This window comes from Coregonus lavaretus, assembly GCF_964263955.1.
Source record: "Coregonus lavaretus genome assembly, contig: HAP1_SCAFFOLD_1942, whole genome shotgun sequence".
Classification (NCBI taxonomy): Eukaryota; Metazoa; Chordata; class Actinopteri; order Salmoniformes; family Salmonidae; genus Coregonus; species Coregonus lavaretus.
In genome coordinates, this window is record NW_028165034.1 from 10,858 (window position 1) to 35,853 (window position 24,996).

General features: G+C 45.1%; 2 pseudogenes across 2 annotated transcripts; one reads left to right on the forward strand and one right to left on the reverse strand.

The window, feature by feature from the left end:
• Positions 1-1,173: 1,173 nt before the first annotated feature.
• On the reverse strand, positions 1,174-23,242 carry LOC311116370 (acetylcholine receptor subunit beta-like; annotated as a pseudogene). The gene is made up of 10 exons: positions 23,213-23,242; positions 23,077-23,121; positions 22,574-22,648; positions 14,562-14,705; positions 14,284-14,431; positions 13,984-14,110; positions 13,325-13,587; positions 12,841-13,016; positions 1,502-1,637; positions 1,174-1,272 (listed from the first exon to the last, which is right to left on the reverse strand). The product of its transcript is annotated as an acetylcholine receptor subunit beta-like (transcript).
• LOC311116372 lies at positions 18,497-19,560 on the forward strand (annotated as a pseudogene). The gene has a single exon. The product of its transcript is annotated as an uncharacterized misc_RNA (transcript).
• Positions 23,243-24,996: the final 1,754 nt, after the last annotated feature.

The window sequence follows — 24,996 nt, forward strand, 5'->3', positions numbered from 1 at the left end:
GAAGTAGTTCATAAATCATCTATTAATTTATATTTCACCATTATCATTGTGAAAAGAAAACATACAAATTGTTTATTCAGTTTATCTACAGGATGTAAGTAATAAAGAAAAGTGTTCTACAAAAACTCATTTTGTGAGGTGTTGTGTATCTACTCAAGACTTTTGAAATAGCTCAAACTCAAAGTGAAAGCAATGGTAATGCAGTCACATGCTCACAAACCCAGTGGAGTGGAGCTAATAACAGTAGAAGGTGAATATACATTGCAGTCTGCTGCCCCCCTCTGTCTAAATGACTAACTGCAGGTGGTGAGAGGTTAATCACCATTATTTCGCTCTCCCAAAACATCAGTTTCTTTTGAATTTCAACCTCTATAAATCACTCTAGGATTGCAGCCTAAACAGAACCATATTCCCTATATAGTGCACTACTTTTGACCACAGTCTATCACTATATACTGAATAAGGTGCTTTTTCAGATGCAGACTGTCTTTGAATGGGTCATTAGTATAGCTTGGTATAAGAGGATGCTGAGTTTAATCATGGGAGAATAAGGAAAGTAATGAGGCCAACAATGGAGTCAATCTGCCAATACAAGCATGGGACTTTACACTCAGACTAGAGAAACTACAATAGCCTTTTACTATAGCCTGGTTCCAGATCTGTTTGTGCTCTTGCCAACTCCTTTTCTGTCATTGCCGAGCCAAACATGGCACGACAATTCCATAAGGAGTTAGCAAGAGAGCAGAAACAGACTGGCACCCAGGCTAACCTCTCTACAGAGAATAATTCTACGACAATGGTTGGTACATGGATTCAGTCCTTTAATATCACAAGAGGTCAAACCTTAGAAGATGAAATATATTAAATTCATAACTTATATAAATATTATATTTGTACTATTTGTATAAATAGATGCTAATCTATAAACCGTATATATTAGATTAGAATTGGAGAAGGGGACTATTCATATAAAAGTACATGGTACTGTGTCATCCCAAACAATGCAACAGTGACAATTATACATAGGGCCCTGAGTTTTACCAGGGAATACCTCTGGCCCTATTCATACAAAACAAGTTGGCACTCAGTTATGGAATTATGGGAAGTGTAGTTCTTGTAATCCCTTGTGGGCAACAGAGTAGCTGTACTGGGGTGTGTGAATGGACTACGGCCTCAGGAGGAAGGGATCGTCCCCAGAGTAGAGACGATGACAAACAGCCACAGGAACAGCCTGTCCACCACGATGGCTACGTACTGCCAGTCTCCTGTCTCCTGTAGGGCGAACACACACAGGCACACGCACAAAGAGACATAGAGACATACGTAAGTATGGAAGTATTGAAGAACAGTATGTCTGCAGTAACACATGGACATCACTAGAGCATGCTGGGAACACTGACTGCTCTGGGACTAGAGAATGGAGATGAATTTAATGAGAAGCGAGGGGGAGGTTGTGTGTGTGTGTGTGTGTGTGGTGTGTGTGTGTGTGTGCGGTGCCCACTGAGTCGGTACTGTCCTGCTTCTTCAGGTGCTCAGCCATGTATGTGACGTCAGTTATGGCTGACTTGAGGTCCGGGGGGAGGATCAGACAGTAGTCGTCACTGTCAAAGAACCCCTGGAGCTGCACTGTACTCTCACTCCACACCAGAACATCCACCAATTCACATAGAGAACAGACAATGAACATGTGACAATTTTCTTATAGAACATGTGAAACTATTCAGCCTGGTCTCATAAACTAGACATAACATAGTAAATGTAAATCCGGGACACTGATATTAGTACGATATGTTATGTTTGGTATGGTTACATAAGACAGAAGGTTACTTAAGGTAAAAAACGAAAGTAGGGTAGTTGGTCAGGGTGGATGGGTGGGCGTATAATGCAAACATCTAGCAACCCAAAGGTTGCGCGTTCGAATCTCATCACAGACAACTATAGCATTTTAGCTAATTAGTAACTTTGCAACTACTTGCTACTTTTGAGCTACTTAACATGTTAGCTAAACCTTCCTCTAACCCTAAAACGTAACCCTTTAACCTAACCCTAACCTTAGCATTTAACCATAACCTCTAACCCAGCTAACGTTAGCCACCTAGCTAATGCTAATGTTAGTGTTAGCCACCGTTAGCTACCGTAACAAATTCGTAACGTTTAGCAAATTCGTAAGATATTGTATGAATTGCAATTCGTAAGATATCGTACAAATTATAAATCGTAACATATCATACGAAATGGATGATCGACATCCACAAATTAATACATACCTTACGAAACGTAACATTTCATACTAATTGGAGTGTCCTGGATTTACATTTACTATGTTATGTCTACCCCTGATTCCTGGTTGAACTACTGTATATCCCTTGGTTAACAAAGGACTGTTAAACAGTCACCACTAGCCGGCCTCCGCCCAGTACCCTGCCCTTAACCTTAGAGACTGCTTTGAACCCTGGTCACTTTAATGTTTACAAGCTGTTTTACCCACTTCATATGTATATACTGTATTCTAGTCAAGGCTCATCCTATATAACTACTGCTGTACACACCTTTTCTAGTCATATACTGTCCATAATGTCTATACACACCATCATATATATTCCGGACTTTGACATTGATCCTTCTGATATTTCAAAATGTCTTTCTTTTTACTTTTTGGATTATGTGCGTATTGTTTTGTATTGCTAGGTATTAATACTGCACCGTTGGAGATAGAAATACAAGCATTTTGCTGCACCTGTGATAACATCTGCAAACCTGTGTATGCAACCAATAAACTTTGATTTGATTTTGATTTGATGTGAGCAATTGTTTGATTGAAATGGAAACACAGACTCTCTGTCAAGGACGTTTGTTTCCTATAAGGATCATCACAGTGACCTGAGGCATCAACACAGCAGAAGTAATATAATATATACCCAATATACTGAATGTCCTTTATATACTGTAGCTTACCTCACGCACAGCCATACATACCACCCCACAGACCCGCCACCCTCGTAGTAACACAACAATGTTGGGTCAACCTGCTCCACAAACATGGTGTTAACGGGTGCCTGCCACGCACCCCTGTCCCCTCAATATGCCTGTAACACCCATGTACAGTAACAGGGTCGTCTATCAATATATCAATATCAATATATCAATATCAATCTATCACTATATCAATCTATCACTATATCAATATCAATCTATCACTATATCAATATCAATCTATCACTATATCAATCTATCACTATATCAATATCAATCTATCACTATATCAATATCAATCTATCACTATATCAATCTATCACTATATCAATATCAATCTATCACTATATCAATATCAATCTATCACTATATCAATATCAATATATCACTATATCAATATCAATATATCCCTATATCAATATCAATATATCCCTATAGCAGTATCAATATCAATATATCGTATCAATATATACATATTTTCAGTGATGCTCACCGAATATTTTGAATAATTATTACACCATACATGTACAATTGGTCTTATGGAGATACAATAAAAAATTGAGGGACATCATGTCTATTTTACTATTTCATATGACATTCTTTCTTTGGCACTGTTTTATAGTCACACAGCCGATGAGAGATGTGTGTGTTCATTAGCCAGGCCCAGGGCTATTCAGTATCTATCAGTTATCACCTCTATAGGGAGGCCAGACAGGTACCAGGGCTATTCAGTATCTATCAGTTATCACCTCTATAGGGAGGCCAGACTGGCACCAGGGCTATTCAGTATCTATCAGTTATCACATTTACATTTACATTTTAGTCATTTAGCAGACGCTCTTATCCAGAGCGACTTACAGGAGCAATTAGGGTTAAGTGCCTTGCTCAAGGGCACATTTACGTCATTTAGCAGACGCTCTTATCCAGAGCGACTCACCAATTGGTGCGTTCACCCTATAGCCAGTGGGATAACCACTTTACAATTTTTTGGGGGGGTAGAAGGATTACTTTATCCTATCCCAGGTATTCCTTAAAGAGGTGGGGTTTCAAATGTCTCCGGAAGGTGGTGAGTGACTCTGCTGTCCTGGCGTCGTGAGGGAGCTTGTTCCACCATTGGGGTGCCAGAGCAGCGAACAGTTTTGACTGGGCTGAGCGGGAACTATGCTTCTGCAGAGGAAGGGGAGCCAGCAGGCCAGAGGTGGATGAACGCAATGCCCTCGTTTGGGTGTAGGGACTGATCAGAGCCCGAAGGTACAGAGGTGCCGTTCCCCTCACTGCTCCATAGGCAAGCACCATGGTCTTGTAGCGGATGCGAGCTTCAACTGGAAGCCAGTGGAGTGTGCGGAGGAGGGGGGTGACGTGAGAGAACTTGGGAAGGTTGAACACCAGACGGGCTGCGGCATTCTGGATGAGTTGTAGGGGTTTAATGGCACAGGCAGGGAGGCCAGCCAACAGCGAGTTGCAGTAGTCCAGACGGGAGATGACAAGTGCCTGGATTAGGACCTGTGCCGCTTCCTGTGTAAGGCAGGGTCGTACTCTCCGAATGTTGTAGAGCATGAACCTGCAGGAGCGGGTCACCGCCTTGATGTTGGCGGAGAACGACAGGGTGTTGTCCAGGGTCACGCCTAGGCTCTTCGCACTCTGGGAGGAGGACACAGCGGAGTTGTCAACCGTGATGGCGAGATCATGGAACGGGCAGTCCTTCCCCGGGAGGAAGAGCAGCTCCGTCTTGCCAGGGTTCAGCTTGAGGTGGTGATCCGTCATCCATACTGATATGTCTGCCAGACATGCAGAGATGCGATTCGCCACCTGGTTATCAGAAGGGGGAAAGGAGAAGATTAGTTGTGTATCGTCAGCGTAGCAATGATAGGAGAGGCCATGTGAGGATATGACAGAGCCAAGTGACTTGGTGTATAGGGAGAAAAGGAGAGGGCCTAGAACTGAGCCCTGGGGGACACCAGTGGTGAGAGCACGTGGTGCGGAGACAGCTTCTCGCCACGCCACTTGGTAGGAGCGACCGGTCAGGTAGGACGCAATCCAGGAGTGAGCCGCGCCGGAGATGCCCAGCTCGGAGAGGGTGGAGAGGAGGATCTGATGGTTCACTGTATCAAAGGCAGCAGACAGGTCTAGAAGGACAAGAGCAGAGGAGAGAGAGTTAGCTTTAGCAGTGCGGAGAGCCTCCGTGACACAGAGAAGAGCAGTCTCAGTTGAATGACCAGTCCTGAAACCTGACTGGTTTGGATCAAGAAGGTCATTCTGAGAGAGATAGCAAGAGAGTTGGCTAAAGACGGCACGCTCAATAGTTTTGGAAAGAAAAGAAAGAAGGGATACTGGTCTGTAGTTGTTGACATCAGTGGGATCGAGTGTTGGTTTCTTGAGAAGGGGAGCAACTCTCGCTCTCTTGAAGACGGAAGGGACATGGCCAGCGGTCAAGGATGAGTTGATCAGCGAGGTGAGGTAGGGGAGAAGGTCACCGGAGATGGTCTGGAGAAGAGAGGAGGGGATGGGATCAAGCGGGCAGGTTGTTGGGCGGCCTGCAGTCACAAGTCGCAGGATTTTATCTGGAGAGAGAGGGGAGAAAGAAGTCAAAGCATAGGGTAGGGCAGTGTGAGTAGGACCAGCAGTGTCATTAGACTTAACAAACGAGGATCGAATGTCGTCAACCTTCTTTTCAAAGTGGTTGACGAAGTCATCCACAGAGAGAGAGGAGGGGGGGGCGGGGGGGGGGGAGGATTCAGGAGGGAGGAAAATGTGGCAAAGAGCTTCCTAGGGTTAGAGGCAGATGCTTGGAATTTAGAGTGGTAGAAAGTGGCCTTAGTAGCAGAAACAGATGAAGAAAATGTAGAGAGGAGGGAGTGAAAAGATGCCAGGTCGGCAGGGAGTTTAGTTTTCTTCCATTTCCGCTCCGCTGCCCGGAGCTCTGTTCTGTGAGCTCGCAATGAGTCATCAAGCCACGGAGCTGGAGGGGAGGACCGAGCCGGCCGGGAGGATAGGGGACACAGAGAGTCAAAGGATGCAGAAAGGGAGGAGAGGAGGGTTGAGGAGGCAGAATCAGGAGATTGGAGGGAGAAGGATTGAGCAGAGGGAAGAGATGATAGGATGGAAGAGGAGAGAGTAGTGGGAGAGAGAGAGCGAAGGTTGCGGCGGCGCATTACCATCTGTGTAGGGGCAGAGTGAGTAGTGTGGGAGGAGAGCGAGAGAGAAAAGGAAACAAAGTAGTGGTCGGAGACATGGAGGGGAGTTGCAGTGAGATTAGTAGAGGAGCAGCATCTAGTAAAGATGAGGTCAAGCGTATTGCCTGTCTTGTGAGTAGGGGGGGACGGTGAGAGGGTGAGGTCAAAAGAGGAGAGAAGTGGAAAGAAGGAGGCAGAGAGAAATGAGTCAAATGTGGACATAGGGAGGTTGAAATCCCCCAAAACTGTGAGGGGTGAGCCATCCTCAGGAAAGGAACTTATCAAGGCGTCAAGCTCATTGATGAACTCTCCAAGGGAACCTGGAGGGCGATAGATGACAAGGATATTAAGCTTAAATGGGCTAGTGACTGTGACAGCATGGAATTCAAATGAGGAGATAGACAGATGGGTTAGGGGAAAAATTGAGAATGTCCACTTGGGAGAGATGAGGATTCCTGTGCCACCACCCCTCTGACCAGATGCTCTCGGGGTATGCGAGAACACATGGTCAGACGAGGAGAGAGCAGTAGGAGTAGCAGTGTTTTCAGTGGTAATCCATGTTTCCGTCAGCGCCAGGAAGTCGAGGGACTGGAGATTAGCATAGGCTGGGATGAAGTCAGCTTTGTTGGCAGCAGAACGGCAGTTCCAGAGGCTGCCTGAGACCTGGAACTCCAGGTGTGGGGTGCGTGCAGGGACCACCAGGTTAGAGAGGCAGCAGCCACGCGGTGTGGGGCGTTTGTGTAGCCTGTGCAGAGAGGAGAGAACAGGGATAGGCAGAGGCATAGTTGACAGGCTGTAGCAAATGGCTACAATAATGCAGAGGAGATCGGAATGAAATGAACTAAACATCTGGGACAGTAGAGAGCAGGGCCTCCCTCACCAAAAACTTCTACTTCTAACAACTATAATTGTTTCACTGAACCACCCGAACAAAAACTCTACCAACTTCCACCTTTAGAAATCAGAATTGTTGTGAACCACAGCGGTTCAATGTTTAAAGGAATAGACTCAACCCACTTTATTCAGCTAGCTAACTATGACACCATAGCTAACTAGCATGCTAGCATCCAAAAACACACAGTTTAGCACCAACACTTGCATCCAAAAACACACAGTTTAGCGCCAACACTTGGTCACAACAAACCACCAATAGTGTGTTAACACACTAAGCAGATAATTCGTGTCCGTGTCTGTTGGCTAGCTAGCAATGGCCACTGTGTTGACCTTGTTTGAAGAACGGCTAGCTAGCTAGCTAGCTTCGTGCTACCCCCGGCACCGCCGAACAACAATGCCAACCCACAGTAACTAACCACAACAGCCCACGATGCCTAGCTATGACGCCATAGCTAACTAGCATGCTAGCATCCAATAACACACAGTTTAGCACCAATACTTGGTTACAACAAACCACCAAGAGTGTGTTAACACACTAAACAGATAATTCATGTCCGTGTCTAGTTTCTTTCGTAACGCAGCAAAAAATTAAGCGTTGGTTAGCTAGCACATTAACATTGGAAACAACTCTCCACCGTTGCACTAAACAGATAATTACCAATAAACGTTACCAGTAGCTACCCGCTAGCTAGCTAGCATACCAAGAGTGTGTTAACACACAAAACAGATCATTCATGTCCGTGTCAAGTTCCTTTCATAACGCAGCAAAAAAATAAATAAACGTTGGCTAGCTAGCTAGCACATTAGCCAGCACATTAACATTGGAAACCACTCTCCACCATTGCACTAAACAGATAATAACCAATAAACGTTACCAGTAGCTACCCGCTAGCTAGCTAGCCTCGTGCTTCGCCGGGCTCCGCCGTAACAATACTTAAACAATACGTAAACAATACTACCTACAATAATTGCCTACGGAAACCTACAATAACTACCTAAATAAACTACCTACCTACGATCTAAATACATGGTTTAAGCTTTACTCAACACCATATGAGAAGCCAAGCTTACCTCCTGCTAGAGAAAAACACAACCTCTCTATAGGGAGGCCAGACAGGTACCAGGGCTATTCAGTATCTATCAGTTATCACCTCTATAGGGAGGCCAGACAGGTACCAGGGCTATTCAGTATCTATCAGTTATCACCTCTATAGGGAGGCCAGACTGGCACCAGGGCTATTCAGTATCTATCAGTTATCACCTCTATAGGGAGGCCAGACAGGTACCAGGGCTATTCAGTATCTATCAGTTATCACCTCAATAGGGAGGCCAGACAGGTACCAGGGCTATTCAGTATCTATCAGTTATCACCTCTATAGGGAGGCCAGACTGGCACCAGGGCTATTCAGTATCTATCAGTTATCACCTCTATAGGGAGGCCAGACAGGTACCAGGGCTATTCAGTATCTATCAGTTATCACCTCTATAGGGAGGCCAGACTGGCACCAGGGCTATTCAGTATCTATCAGTTATCACCTCTTTAGGGAGGCCAGACAGGTACCAGGGCTATTCAGTATCTATCAGTTATCACCTCTATAGGGAGGCCAGACAGGTACCAGGGCTATTCAGTATATATCAGTTATCACCTCTATAGGGAGGCCAGACAGGTACCAGGGCTATTCAGTATATATCAGTTATCACCTCTATAGGGAGGCCAGACTGGCACCAGGGCTATTCAGTATCTATCAGTTATCAGCTCTTTAGGGAGGCCAGACTGGCACCAGAGCCCACCTGTTAGGCTGGAACCACCACCTCCACCACCATGTGGGCATCATAACCTCCTGGCAACACAAAGGCCAAGGGAGTGAGTGTGTGTGTGTGTGTGTGTGTGCTAGGGTGTCACTGAGGGGAGCATGATATGTCACCAGGGACACAGGGCGACACCGGATATCTCCCCTCACACTGGGGAAGTAGGAAACCAGACCAGTTCCGGTAAAGAAAGGGGGATTAAGTGTGTGTGTGTATCTGTGTGTGTGTGTGTCTGTGTGTGGTATAAAGGCTATAGGGATAGGAGGAATAGAACTACAATGCCAGACTTATACTTTACTGGGGCTGTATATCCCTGAGATGAGACATCTATTGGTCTAGTGAAGATTATACTACTGCCAAGACTGGGCACACAGTGGACCTAATTGTAATAGCAAGGCTGGCACTGGAGAAAAAGGCATTTATACTTTGGATAGTGCTGTAGAGAAGATTCCTGCTTTGGCTTGCTTGTATTCACTCGAATAACAATCTCTTCACCATAAAATATTTTTAGCCAAGACAGACTGTAGTCTCAAACCACAACCCAAAATAAAGTAGTTATATACTGGTGGGTCTCTGTTCTGTCTGTTCGTGTGTGTGTGTGTGTGTGTGTGTGTGTGTGTGTGTAAGAGGATGTGAGTAGGTGCGCTATGTATGTGTTCATGAGTATGTGTGCCTCTATTTGTTTACTCTCTAAGTGTGGGTGTCTGTGTGTGTTTGTAAACTATATCTGTCTGTTTATGTGACTGTGTGTGAGATAGAGAATGAGAGAGAGACAGAGCGAGGCAGGCTCCATCTGTCTGTGGTCATGAATGGAAGCCCTGGAATGCTGCTGTCATGCAGTAGACAGGACGGAGCATAGCTGGGCCCTGAGGGGGAAAGATCTCACTCACACACACACACACACACACACACACACACACACACACACACACACACACGCAGTAGGCAGTAGGCAGGACGGAGCATAGCTGGGCCCTGAGGGGGAAAGATCTCACTCACACACACACACACACACACACACACACACACACACACACACACACACACGCAGTAGGCAGTAGGCAGGACGGAGCATAGCTGGGCCCTGAGGGGGAAAGATCTCACTCACACACACACACACACACACACACACACACACACACACACACACACACACACACACACACACACACACACACGCAGTAGGCAGTAGGCAGGACGGAGCATAGCTGGGCCCTGAGGGGGAAAGATCTCACTCACACACACACACACACACACACACACACACACACACACACGCAGTAGGCAGTAGGCAGGACGGAGCATAGCTGGGCCCTGAGGGGGAAAGATCTCACTCACACACACACACACACACACACACACACACACACACACACACACACACACACGCAGTAGGCAGTAGGCAGGACGGAGCATAGCTGGGCCCTGAGGGGGAAAGATCTCACTCACACACACACACACACACACACACACACACACACACACACACACACACACACACGCAGTAGGCAGTAGGCAGGACGGAGCATAGCTGGGCCCTGAGGGGGAAAGATCTCACTCACACACACACACACACACACACACACACACACACACACACACACACACACACACACGCAGTAGGCAGGACGGAGCATAGCTGGGCCCTGAGGGGGAAAGATCTCACTCACACACACACACACACACACACACACACACACACACACACACACACACGCAGTAGGCAGTAGGCAGGACGGAGCATAGCTGGGCCCTGAGGGGGAAAGATCTCACTCACACACACACACACACACACACACACACACACACACACACACACACGCAGTAGGCAGTAGGCAGGACGGAGCATAGCTGGGCCCTGAGGTGGAAAGATCTCACTCACACACACACACACACACACACACACACACACACACAGGCGCTCGTTTAATGTGAGAAGTTCACCAGCAATGTTACTCAATTCAAAATGATGGCTAGACATTTCAACTCTGTATGGCAAGTGTGAATTTCTGACTGAAAACGTTTATGAGCCTGCTTTGAGGCACAGCTCATTCTAGCTACGTTAACATTCTAATCACATCAGTGTTTTTGCGAGACAGCGTGGTATCGGGAATCCTCACGACCAAGTGAAGAATCTTGTAGTGTGTGACCATCATCTGTGCCAACTCTTTTATTTGTATTGTTAGGATTTGCGTGTATTGTTTTGTATTGTTATAGGTATTACTGCATTGTTGGAGCTAGGAACATAAGCATTTCGCTACACCCGCGATAACATCTGCAAAATACTATATGTGTACGCAACCAATAAAATTGTATTTGATTTTGACACACACATTTTAAATACTTTATTTGAATCCACCAATCAAATTGACAAAAAAAGGATTCAAACATTTCAAAGGTCCCTGTATGCATGGCACTCAAGGGTACAGAAAGCACATCCTTCTCCAAACAGCTAAGCTGACCACGACAGCTACAATGGAGCAGTACCTAGCCAATTGCTTTGCCCAAGTTTTTGTCAGACCCGCAATCTGGAGGCCACGCACTGCAAGCCTGTGTACGTGGCCGAGACTGCCAAATATCAGCGCCACCATCTTGCACCTACACCCGAGGCTGTCCAAGCATGCCACGAGGGGCTGGTATTTAAGCAGCTTCTCGGCAAAGGCCTGCTCCATGTAGCCGTCAAATGAGTGAGTCAACCGATTTAGCTAGCTATCTAGCTAGCAATGGCAATCATGTTAGCATATTTCATACTGAGATTACTGTTCTAAAACATGTTCTTGGGTTTAAAATAATCAATATTGAAACTTTCAGATGAAGTGTATGAGTGAATTAAACATGTTCTATTGCTTTCATGAGCTTATTCTCTCACTGCCCTGAGTTTAAGACAAGGGTTTAGGTACCTGGGAATTAAGAACATTGCTTAAGGAGAAACATAAAAAAGAACGCAAGAACATTGTCAATAACCTTTTTGAGGAATAGCAACTTTGCATTAACTTTCTTCTTAAGTCTATAGTTAAGGAAAAAATGGCAGTTATGAACAATTTTCTTCTTAAGAAGGTTTTGTGAATCTGGGCCCTGGTCTCTAATTAGCTCTGTGACCACAGAAAGAGAGAGTTGAATCACTACTCTCTCGCTCAAGGAACAGTTGAGTTGACACTGGCGCCATCGTCCCACTCTGGATGGTGAGACTGGGATGACACTCACAGATTACTGGGGGGCCAACTAAATATCATCACTGAGTGGACTGTGGAGAGTATAGTATAGTAGAGTATTATAGATGCTATGGTGAGTATATTGAAGAGGCTATGGAGAGGAGGCATCTATTGAGGGTTGGAAGAGATGGAGACAGGAAGAATAGGGGCTACAGTGCTAGACTATTGGGATAGTGGAGCGAATATGGAGAGGTCATCTATTGATCGTTTAGTATAGAGCCCTCAACTCAACTCTGGACCTCGAAGCCAGTTCCACTGCGTATTTTCATTGTTCTCCTCTAATCAGGGACTGATTTAGACCTGGGATACCAGGTTGGTGCAATTAATTATCAGGCAGAACAGAAAACCAGCAGGCTCCGGACCTCATATGGTAAGAGTTGAATACCCCCGGATAAATGCCATAGGGATAGGAGGAATAGAACTACAATGCCAGACTTATACTTTATTGGGGCTGTATATCCCTGAGATGAGACATCTATTGGTCTAGTGAAGATTATACTACTGCCAAGACTGGGCACACAGTGGACCTAATTGTAATAGCAAGGCTGGCACTGGAGAAAAATGCATTTATACTTTGGATAGTGCTGTAGAGAAGATTCCTGCTTTGGCTTGCTTGTATTCACTCGAATAACAATCTCTTCACCATAAAATCTTTCTAGCCATATAGTACGAGCCAAGACAGACTGTAGTCTCAAACCACGACCCAAAATAAAGTAGCTGTGTGTGTGTGTGTGTGTGTGTTTGTGTATGCATGCATGTCTTGGTAGTTGATAACTTACCTGCCTCTCCAGGGTAGGACCAGTTCAGGGTTAATCTTCCTGAAGAAGTACTCTCCCCCCGACCTTCTTCCATCGACGCTCTGGAGGGGCGTGTCATCACTAGGCTCCTCCTCCAGGGGCTCCTCTGCGTGTGGCTTCTGCATGCCCAGGCACTTTGGCAGGAGGTGGATGAACACCTGGATGAGGGGTCAAAGGTCAAGGTTTTAGCAGAAAGTAGCAAACATATGGCCCCTTGGCATAGAAGAAGCAGAAGAAGAAGCAGAAGTAGCAGAAAAAGAAGCAGAAGTAGCTGAAGAAGAAGCAGAAGAAGAAGCAGAAGAAGAAGCAGAAGCATAACAGGCAGAAGCAGAAGTAGCAGAAGCAGAAAAAGAAGCAGAAGTAGCTGAAGAAGAAGCAGAAGAAGAAGCAGAAAAAGCAGAAGCAGAATCCTAGAGTCTATATCTCATACAGACTCCATAGCGACGTCATGTAGGCTACAGCTCACCTTGCGCACCCTGGGGGGCATAATGTGTGTGGAGGGGGACCGGTGGTGCAGGTTGAGGACCACCACACTGAGGATGACTGAGAAGGTTACCAGGATCATGGTGAACATGACATAGTTAATTATAAGAGGGATAGCCAGGGAGGTCTCAGGGACCTTGTCAGGCAGCAGCAGCATGAACACAGTGAGAGCGATGAGGACAGAGATGGACAGGGTCCTCTTCTCACCTAGGAGAGAAAGGGAAACACAGGGTTAAAACATGGCGACTATTGAAGTAATAAAGAATGGGCTTAAACATTATGAACCACCTAAAGACAAATATTGTTTATTTTACAACTGCGGGCCACGTTAAATCGGTTCACGGGCCGCATCTGGCTCGCAGACCGCCAGTTTGAGACCCCTGCTCTAAAAAATAAATAAATAGACTACATAAACATCTTCCCCAGAGCACAACATATATTCTTAATGATACTTCCTTGCTTTGTAATAAACTATGGCAAGTTACCCATCTCAAGTTATCATAGAGATGTGCTGCCCATGCTAAAGCATGCTTGGTGGCAAGTGTGCCCACTTTCCATCTCAATGCAAGTTACACATGCCAATGAGACAATGTGCATGTGTGGCATGTTGTGCCTGCATGCGACTGACATGAGTCAGAAGACGAAGATGTTAACGACGTAGAAGAGAGGCTTCCTCTGGATGATGAGATAGAAGGTGATGTCTTCATACAGGTCCCAGGGTTCACGTTCTTCCTGCTGGGCTTATGGCAGATCGCCCACTCCCCGTTCTCTGTGGAGAGGGAGATGAGGGGAGAGTGTGGAGGGAGAGAGGAAGGAGGTAACAGGGAACAGGGGCGTAAAAAAAAAAAAAAGGTGCATTGTGGTGCTAGGAGAGCAGAGCAGAGAAGGTGACAAAAGTAGGAGACAAAAGAGAGGCCGGGCGAGATGAGAGAAGACACTGACCAGCGAAGGAGTTCTCATCTATGATAATCTCATGTATATCCTCTCCGTTCTCATCCAGGGCATATTGGAGGTCCACCTCTGATGAGTCATAGGTGTAGGAGCGAAACACTATGATGCAGCTCTGCCAGTCAAACGGGAAGTACGCCACCTATAGGCAAGGAGCAGTTATTACAGCACCCCCCCGCCCATCTGGCACTCCAGGCAGGCTAACGCAAACGCTCAAAGTATTTGAAAGATCTTAAATATTATTTGAACCCAGGTCTGGCTATGCTGTCCTGGTTTATAGGGCAGATGCTGCGGTAGATAGCAGGAGGCAGCCAGTTGACTGTCCCATCACTGTTGACCAGCACGTTGACATACAGAGCCACATCAAACTGGCCATCATTATTGTGTGGATAAGGAGGTACACATAATGTGATGCACTTTTAATTTTTTACATTTATTTAGGCAGGGGAGTCCCATTGAGACCAAGGTCTCCTCTTCAAGGGAGCCCTGCATGAACTACATACCCAGTATGACTGAATCTACAACGCCCTAGTAAATCAGCCTCTATCAGTCTTTGAACAATACCTAGAGATTATGTTAGGGCCAAACGTTTTTTTCCTGACCATTTGGACTTTAAACGGAGTGGCTGCGGATCCGACTTCTCTGAACCCCTCTCCCGACAGCTAAAGGTCCGAAGCTTCTGACCATGTGCAGGATTCTCTACTTTACTCACGGTCTCTGCTCTACTCATTCGGCTGCTCAGAGAACAGGCTACTGAAGAAATTAAGAGAGGGAGGGTGGAGTAAGACCTGCCTGTAATTGATATGGGATGGCCAAAATTGTTTATTGGAATACTGTGAAACTTTTAGTAATCTTAAAATTGAAAATGTATTGAGATAATGATTGGTCATTGGCATGCCACTTTTGATGTGTATGTCGAATGACCAAAACGGGGGACTGTAATGGAAGATGACGATGAATATTCAGTTAAGAGTAATTAACACAATGCTTAGCATATTTATATGTTTTCTCTTTCTATAATGCACATGATTTCCTGTGCTCTATTTGTGTGACTCATGTGTACGGGTTGATGGTTACTATACTTGTTACTGAACGTTATGGATTGTTCTCATATCAATAGTGATGGACACCATAAGCTACTGAAGGTACAAGGACTGAGGACACACTGATTAGCATGGTATTGATAATAATAATAATAATAATAATATGCCATTTAGCAGACGCTTTTATCCAAAGCGACTTACAGTCATGCGTGCATACATTTTTGTGTATGGGTGGTCCCGGGGATCGAACCCACTACCTTGGCGTTACAAGCGCCGTGCTCTACCAGCTGAGCTACAGAGGACCACGACATTATGAACACTGTAATTCTGTAGCAGCTGGCAGAAAGGGCCTGTCTCCAAGAGGCCCATTAGACATTTGTTTTGCTTCTGCTCAGGAGGTGTTCTCCCTGAATTCTTGTAATAGACTGGATAGATTTTTAATTGATATCAACAACTGCTCTCCTTTTGGTTCACCTGAAAATTTCCTTTATACCAGGATTACTCACAACAATTGAGAGGTAGAGCCTATGCGAAGTGTTCAAATTATCACAGTATTAAGTGGATTGCTAGATTTTTCGTGTTATTGTAAAACAATTCTTAATTTTGAATTGAATCAAAGGCAGCCCTGTCACTTGGTTTGCAATTAAGCTGAGGGATGGGGCTGAAGGAATTCAATAATTTCTGGAATAGCGGAACAATCGGAGATAAAAATAGATTGCAAATAGAATGATCAGACAATGGAGTGTTAATGAGCTTCTTTAAATGTTACATTTGACAAAAATCTATTTAACCAGCAAACATTTGGTTCCTTGGAAGTTGTGGGAACATACGTTTTTGGTTTCCCATTGGTTCTGGGAACAAAGCCATACGTTTCCTGACAGGTAAAACTGAACATTTGTCTCCCAGCTAGCACATAACATTCTGAGAACCAGATGTTTCTTAGAGCTTGGTGAGAGCGTGGTTGTCCTATGGCTATTTAGCATAAAACCTTCCCACAACTTTCTGGGAATGGTGCAGGATAGTTGCTTGGCTTTTGAACATTCCAAGGAACTTGAAAACAACTATATTTTTCATTACTTTAACAGAATGTTTCCTAAAAGTTCAAACATGGTTACATTTAATACAAATGTTGGTAATGTTCTAGGAACGTTCTAGGAACGTTCTCCAACAGGTTTGATATTGGGAATGTTCTCAAATAGTTCAGAGAACATAATGAAACAACGTTCTTCTGTTAGAATTTCAGTACTACAGCATAAAGTCTCCTACATGTTTACTCATGGTTCTATTTAAAGTCATGTTCTCAAATTGCTCCAAGAATGTTAAGAAACAACGTTCTTCTGTTGGAATTTCAGTACTTCAGCATAACGTTTCCTACAGGTTTACTCGTGGTTCTATTTAAAGTCATGTTCTCAAATTGCTCCAAGAATGTTAACAACGTTCTTCTGTTGGAATTTCAATACTTCCACAGAACCTTCCACACAAGTTCCCATGTGATTCTATTTAATTGTCATATTTTTACTACATTTAGGGAACGTAAAAAAAAAATGGTATGACTTAAGCGATGTTCTCAGAATGTTCAGAGAACGTATGTTTCTCTTTTATGTCAGTTCTTGGTAATATTCTGGGAATGTTCCAAAAAATATACATTGTACACATTAACACCGATAAACTCTAAATTCCGCTCTCAGTAAAGGAAGAAAACTTTCCATAAAAACCACAAGAAAACGTTAATGATCTTAATGAGTGCTTGTTTCCTTTGAAATGGGGTCTGTTTGAATAGACTAAAATGAACAGCTTTGTATGTATAAAAACATCATGGCATGCTAGCTCCATCCTGGTGGCACAGTGGCCTTTGATTGTTCCTATATCGTTTGATAGTGATTGACGCCAGAGTAACTGAAGGTACAAGGACACACTGATTAATTATCATTGTATTGATGACATTATGAACACTGTGTGATTCTGTAGCCTTCATACAAGCCTCTAGGGCTGATGTTTAGAAAACATTTGGTACTGTCTGATTAGAATATAAAGGGCCTGTCTCCAAGAGGCCCATTAGACATTTTCTTTGCTTCTGCTCTGAAGGTGTTCTCCCTGAATTCTTGTAATAGACCGGATATATTTTTTATTGATATCAACAACAGATGCCACTCACCACCTTCCGGAGACATTTGAAACCCCACCTCTTTAAGGAATACCTGGGATAGGATAAAGTAATCCTTCTACCCCCCCCTTACCCCCCCACCCCTAAAAAAAAAAAAAAAAAAAAAGAAAAAACATTGTAAAGTGGTTGTACTACTGGCTGTAAGGTGAATGCACCTATTTGTAAGTCGCTCTGGATAAGAGCGTCTGCTAAATGACGTAAATGTAAATGTAACTGCTCTTCTTTTGGTTCACCTGAAAATTCAGTTTACACCAGATTTACCCACAACAATTGAGAGGTAGATCCTAAATGTGAAGTGTTCAAATGATCACAGTATTACAGGGATCAATAGCTTTTTCATGTTGTTGTAAAACAATTCTTAATTTCTAATTAAGTCAAAGGCAGCCCTGTCACTTGGTTTGCAATTAAGCTGAGGGATGGGGCTGAAAGATCCAATCAAGCTCATATTCATAGATGGAGCTCTGGATGCAAGGACTAGCAGTCCATGAGATCAGCATGATAGTTTTGAAGCTTTTCATCTTTGAAGATTCCTGTTACTGTATGTGGAAAATATCTGGGTTAGGCAATTGCATTGTCTCAGAAGAAGGCATGCATTTCCTCCTACACTGGGGCAAACTTGTTTTCTATAGCTGAAAATATAGTAAATGGATTGCCATACCTGGTAATGTTAGCCTTTGACTAGCTCCAGCCTGTCACTAGTTAACTGTATGAGGCTACTGTATTTTTTAAACACTTGTGGTTGGTGGAATCCAAACAATAAGGGATGCTACATCCAATGAAAGGGAGAGTTGAAGTTTCTGATTTGCGACTTCCCTAAGGTCTTGTTTCTGTATACGTGTCACAAGAGGCCAGGCAATTGCTTGTTAGAAGCTCTTTGTAGATTACTGCTAACTGGTCCACTCTCTCTTCAACAGATTTTTCTGGTGACATCGATCTGAACGTACAGACCCATTATATGACCTCTGGGGCTGGGCTCAGTCTCAACGGCAAAAGCTTCAGCATGCTGGCCATCATTGAGTCCTGGGAAGAGGACGGGAGCTGCCTCGAGGACAACACCAGCCAGTTTCTGTTAATCTTTCTGTTAAATGTGGTACTGGACTGCCTGGTCCTGTCCATGTGCCTGCGGATGTACAGGACCATGCGGCTGCACACCATCATCGGTGTCTGTGGCCTCTGTCTTCCTGGTCGACGTGGCATTGGCGGGCACCGTGTCGACTGTGTGGTTCCACGGACCCGCCCGCTCCCCAGTGTCCATGTGTGGCCGTGTTCAACACATTGCCTCTGCCCGTGCTAGGCCTGGGGCTGCTGGACTACGCCTCCAAGCCACGCTACGCCGCGTGCCACACCGTCGCCTGCAGGGCCCTGTGGAACTGCACCCTGACGCTGCTGGTGTGGGTGCTGGCCGGCGTGCGCTCCTGCTACTCAGCTGTCACCAATCTCATAGAGGTTGAATACGAGCGAGGGAGGAACGCTTTAGGGTGCGCGGTGCAGGAGTCTGTGTTTGTGGTACATTTCTCAGTGGGGATCTGCGTAGCCATCTCCTGTGTGCTGCTGCCCCACTACAAACAGTTGTACGCGTGGTTGAAGGAGGCCAACCGGCTGTCAGATCAGAGGGACGACGGCAACCCAACAGCGCAGAGCGACTTGAGCTTCAGGTATGCCAAGTTGGGGCAGCCAGGGGCTGACGAGGACGAGGAGAAAGCACTGGCAGTGAAGGCGGACTGGCAGAGGCCCCCCCTTTACCTCAGCCTGACTTTGGGCTTCAGCGATACGTCGGTGTCATACCTGGCCATGTGTATCGCATGTGAGCTCTTGAACCCTGGGATCCTCTCATACGTCGGCATCAACCTCCTGTGGTTTGAGTGCGCAAACAGCTTATTGGTGGGGCTGGTGTTCTGGCTCAAGAGCGACTGGCTGTGCCTGTACAGCGATCTCCCTGACGACATCTGCCAGTGGCAGGTTTACTGACACTTAAGTAGAGGAGACGTTACAGACTCTGAGAAACATCCCAAGGCGGTGTTCAGCCTGTCAGGCAGGGACAGAAACCAACTCCTGCATGTCTGAATCAAGCCAATCAGGCCAAATGAAAAGCGGACACGATTCCTGGGAGATAAGAAAGCAATTATTCTGTTAGACTTCTACAGATAACCGAGTTAGTAGGCCTAGCCTATGTGATTGCCAATAGTTATTGCCTTTGACATAGCCCTTAGTTTAGACTACTTCATTATTACCACACATGCAAGGACATGGGCATAAAAAGGACATGCAACAGTTTATGTAATCTACTTTTCACGCTTCTTCCATGTTTGATCAATAAACTCGCCGAGTTTCATGTTTCTCTGTAACAGTAGGTAGGTACAGGGTTAGGTTTCTCTGTAACAGTAGGTTGGTACAGGGTTAGGTTTCTCTGTAACAGTAGGTTGGTACAGGGTTAGGTTTCTCTGTAACAGTAGGTTGGTACAGGGTTAGGTTTCTCTGTAACAGTAGGTAGGTACAGGGTTAGGTTTCTCTGTAACAGTAGGTAGGTACAGGGTTAGGTTTCTCTGTAACAGTAGGTTGGTACAGGGTTAGGTTTCTCTGTAACAGTAGGTTGGTACAGGGTTAGGTTTCTCTGTAACAGTAGGTTGGTACAGGGTTAGGTTTCTCTGTAACAGTAGGTAGGTACAGGGTTAGGTTTCTCTGTAACAGTAGGTAGGTACAGGGTTAGGTTTCTCTGTAACAGTAGGTTGGTACAGGGTTAGGTTTCTCTGTAACAGTAGGTAGGTACAGGGTTAGGTTTCTCTGTAACAGTAGGTTGGTACAGGGTTAGGTTTCTCTGTAACAGTAGGTAGGTACAGGGTTAGGTTTCTCTGTAACAGTAGGTTGGTACAGGGTTAGGTTTCTCTGTAACAGTAGGTAGGTACACACAACACATGGTTTTTTAATATGCTTTAGAAAAACTAGAGTATTGATGCCTTTCTTTTTAGAACAATGGTATAGACTTTATTTTAGGTCTGTTTTTTCTTCTTTTACCTTTTTGCGATGTACACTAACTGACTCATACTGACTACACCCAAAATGTTATGCAAATTCAATGGTACATGACCGCTAAGGCTAGGCTACATCAACTTGAATCTTTCAGTAGAGATTAAGCCTATTGTGTGGGAATAAGATGGAATATCCTATAGCCACAATCATGGCCGCGGGAAGATGATTTGTGGAGGTGTGCTGTCGACGGGAGTATTTTTCTCAGCTCATACAGGAGTAATAAAGGCCTAGTGCACTAATTTGGTGGAATTGTTTTTATTTTGTATGTCAAATTACTCAAGCTGACTTTGTTCACAAATACAGCTTCATCTGTTTTATTGAATCATAATGTATGTGGAATATATTTTTATGACCTTGTCATCTAGACTGTGCCTGTTGCCAAGTGTCTACCCGTCACCTGAACTGGCAAATCCTGTTGGTGTAGGCTACATTCTAAATCAACCGATGAGGGGAGACTACACTGGTACATTATTCTGGCTTGTAAAATCATTCTGTGATTATAACTGACCATGAGAAAAGACAGCTACTGTATGACAATGAGTGAATTGAGCCCCTAGTGTAGGCATACATTGCCCTACACACAATTATAAAATCGACTTTATGTCATCAAAATGTGATGACAGAGTCCAGCCCTTTCACTGCCAAGTATGCTGTGTGTGTTTCATATAGTGACAAATGTCACAATGCCCAAACCAAATTCACAATTAAAGGTTACAGACTCCACCTGCTAGTAATGTCAAACAGGCAATATCCTAATGAGTCATAGACGGGTTAGCTGAGAATGTCACAAAAACGATGGGGCAGAAGTTTGTGTGTTGTTGTGATTCTGGATGTTCAGATAGCTAGCAACAATGACAAGAAACTGCCATGTCGGAATCATAAGTGGCTCGTTTCAGAAAGTTTTTCTTGTTCTTGATACCATGTCTTGTTTTGAGGTGTTTTGACTGATGTCATGTATATGCTAATATTTAATATAAATTAACATCTGGACCTCGAAGCCAGCCCAGTTCCACTGCTGATTTTAATTCTTCCCCCTTTAAACAAGGACTGAGTTAGACCTGGGACACCAGGTGGGTGTAATTATCAGGTATAACAGAAAACCAGGGCTGTATTCATTAGTTGGATTCCGTTGCAAAACGTTTTGCCTGTTGTTTTTCAACTGTTTATTCAAAAAGCTCTTCTACTTGTTCAGCTGCTCAGAGAACAGGCTACTCTGGCGAATGGTGCTCGTTGGAGCTAACAGAACCGAATATAATAGCATAGTATAATGTTACTGTAAGACAAAAAAACTATCTAATTTCATGAGATTTTAGGATTATTGAGCGAATGGTCGCATTTTTTTTTTTTTTTTTTTTTTGGAATGAGTCTTGTCCTTGAGGCAGAACTGAGCAATTTCCACTAGATGGGCCAGCTGCAAAGTTAGAATTGGCTATATTGTAAAAATGCATTAAAAAAAAGAAGCTTTTTGGTCTTAATTTAAGGTTAGTGTTAGGCATTAGGGTTAGCAGTGTGATTGGGGTTAGGTTTAAAATCAGATTTTATGACTTTGTGGCTGTGCCAGCTAGTGACCACTCTGCAGAGTTGCCTCCAAAAACGCTAACCTGCAGAATGATCATTCACGATTGACAGTGAGAAATGTGAAGGGAGGGTGAAGTAGATGTAAAGAAACATGCACAGAACGTGATTTGAATCTTCAGCTCTGGGGAAAAGGGATACAGAGGAACGGGACGGGGCGGTTACCTCCGGTTCCGCAAGGCCCCAGTTTTAGGGACATCTAAGGAGTGCAGAGTTTTTCCTGTTCAGTGTCACATAGTCATGAAAAACTGTTGGTCATGGAACATGGATGGTGTTCTATGCTATTCTAAACTCTTGGTCATGGAACATGGATGGCGTTCTATGCTATTCTAAACACTTGGTCATGGAACATGGATGGCGTTCTATGCTATTCTAAACTATTGGTCATGGAACATGGATGGTGTTCTATGCTATTCTAAACTATTGGTCATGGAACATGGATGGCGTTCTATGCTATTCTATTTCGGAGCAGGACAGGAGTCTGCCACACCTTGTTGGGAGGAATCCTGAGGACTTCTATATTATCCTAATCTTCTGGTTTCCATGATAACTGTAGTCTGTCCACGCAGACAGGCAGACAGACAGAGCGAGAGAGAGAGAGAGAGAGAGAGAGAGAGAGAGAGAGAGATGAAGTCACGATACGAGGAGGAGATAAAGAGAAATGATGGAATGGGAACAGACAGATGAAATCATTACTACAGTTCTCTGGTGCTGCTGTAATTTCTAACGTTGCTGTGGCGGTCTCATTTACAAACACACTGCCACACACACTCAGGCCTTCTCCAATACCAATTAACAACGCAGACCAAGGGAGCGAGGGAAGAAAGGCCGGGCGAAAAGTGAGAAGAAAGAAAGAGACAGGCTGCATGCGAGAGAGATACAGAAATAAATATTTTGAAAAGAGATAGGGGGAACGTAGAGATGAGAAGAGAGGGAGGCTTAGATGAGAGGTGATGAAGATAAATGTTTGACGCTCACCATATTCATGAACACGTTGGTTGTCATCTCCTCGTTCTTCTCCTTCTGCCCAGAGACATAGAGACATTAGACTGGGGGTAGTCTCATTCTGCCCAGATACATAGAGACATTGACTGGGGGTGAGTCTCATTCTGACCAGAGACATTGGACTGGGGGTGAGTCTCATTCTGCCCAGAGACATAGACATTAGACTGGGTGAGTCTCATTCTGCCCAGAGACATTAGACTGGGGGTAGGTCTCATTCTGCCCAGAGCGATAGACATTAGACTGGGGGTGAGTCTCATTCTGCCCAGAGACATAGAGACATTAGACTGGGGGTGAGTCTCCTTCTGCCCAGAGACATAGAGACATTCGACTGGGGGTGAGTCTCATTCTGCCCAGAGACATAGAGACATTAGACTGGGGGTGAGTCTCATTCTGCCCAGAGACATTAGACTGGGGGTGAGTCTCATTCTGCCCAGAGACATAGAGACATTAGACTGGGGGTGAGTCTCATTCTGCCCAGAGACATAGAGACATTAGACTGGGGGTGATTCCAATTCTGCCCAGAGACATAGAGACATTAGATTGGGGGTGATTCTCATTCTACCAAGAGACATAGATACATTAGACTGGAGGGCTCATTCTGCCCAGAGAAATAGACATTAGACTGGGTGAGTCTCATTCTGCCCAGAGACATTAGACTGGGGGTAGGTCTCATTCTGCCCAGAGCGATAGACATTAGACTGGGGGTGAGTCTCATTCTGCCCAGAGACATAGAGACATTAGACTGGGGGTGAGTCTCATTCTGCCCAGAGACATAGAGACATTAGACTGGGGATGATATTCATTCTGCTCAGAGACATAGAGACATTATACTGGGGGTAGTCTCATTCTGCCCAGAGACATAGAGACATTGACTGGGGGTGAGTCTCATTCTGCCCAGAGACATTTACATTTACATTTACGTCATTTAGCAGACGCTCTTATCCAGAGCGACTTACAGTTAGTACATACATTATTATTTTTAATTTTCATACCCCATGGGAAACAAACCCACAACCCTGGCGTTGCAAACGCCATGCTCTACCAACTGAGCTACCTCCCTGCCGGCCATTCCCTCCCCTACCCTGGACGACGCTGGGCCAATTGTGCGCCGCCCCATTGGTCTCCCGGTTGCGGCCGGCTACAGCAGAGCCTGGATTCGAACCAGGAACTCTAGTGGCACAGCTAGCACTGCGATGCAGTGCCTTAGACCACTGTGCCACTCGGGAGACATTAGACAGAGTGAGTCTCATTCTGCCCAGAGACATAGAGACATTGACTGGGGGTGAGTCTCATTCTGCCCATAGACTGGGGGTGAGTCTCATTCTGCCCAGAGACATTAGACTGGGGGTAGGTCTCATTCTGCCAGAGCGATAGACATTAGACTGGGAGTGATTCTCATTCTGCCCAGAGACATAGCGACATTAGACAGGGGGTGAGTCTCATTCTGCCCAGAGACATAGAGACATTAGACAGGGGGTGAGTCTCATTCTGCCCAGAGACATTAGACTGGGGGTATGTCTCATTCTGCCCAGAGCGATAGACATTAGTCTGGGGGTGAGTCTCATTCTGCCCAGAGAGATGGACATTCAACTGGGGGTGAGTCTCATTCTGCCCAGAGAGATGGAGACGTTACTCTCTCCTCCTCTCCCCCTTCCTCCAACTCTCTCTCCCTCTCTCCCCCTTCCTCAAAATCTCTCCCCCTTACTCCAACTCTCTCTCTCCCTCTCTCCCTTACTCCAACTCTCCCTCTCTCCTCCAACTCTCTCTCTCTCCTCCTTCCTCCAACTCTCTCCCCCTTCCTCCAACTCTCTCTCCCTCTCCTCCAACTCTCTCTCTCCCTCTCTCCCTTACTCCAACTCTCCCTCTCTCCTCCAACACTCTCTCTCTCCTCCT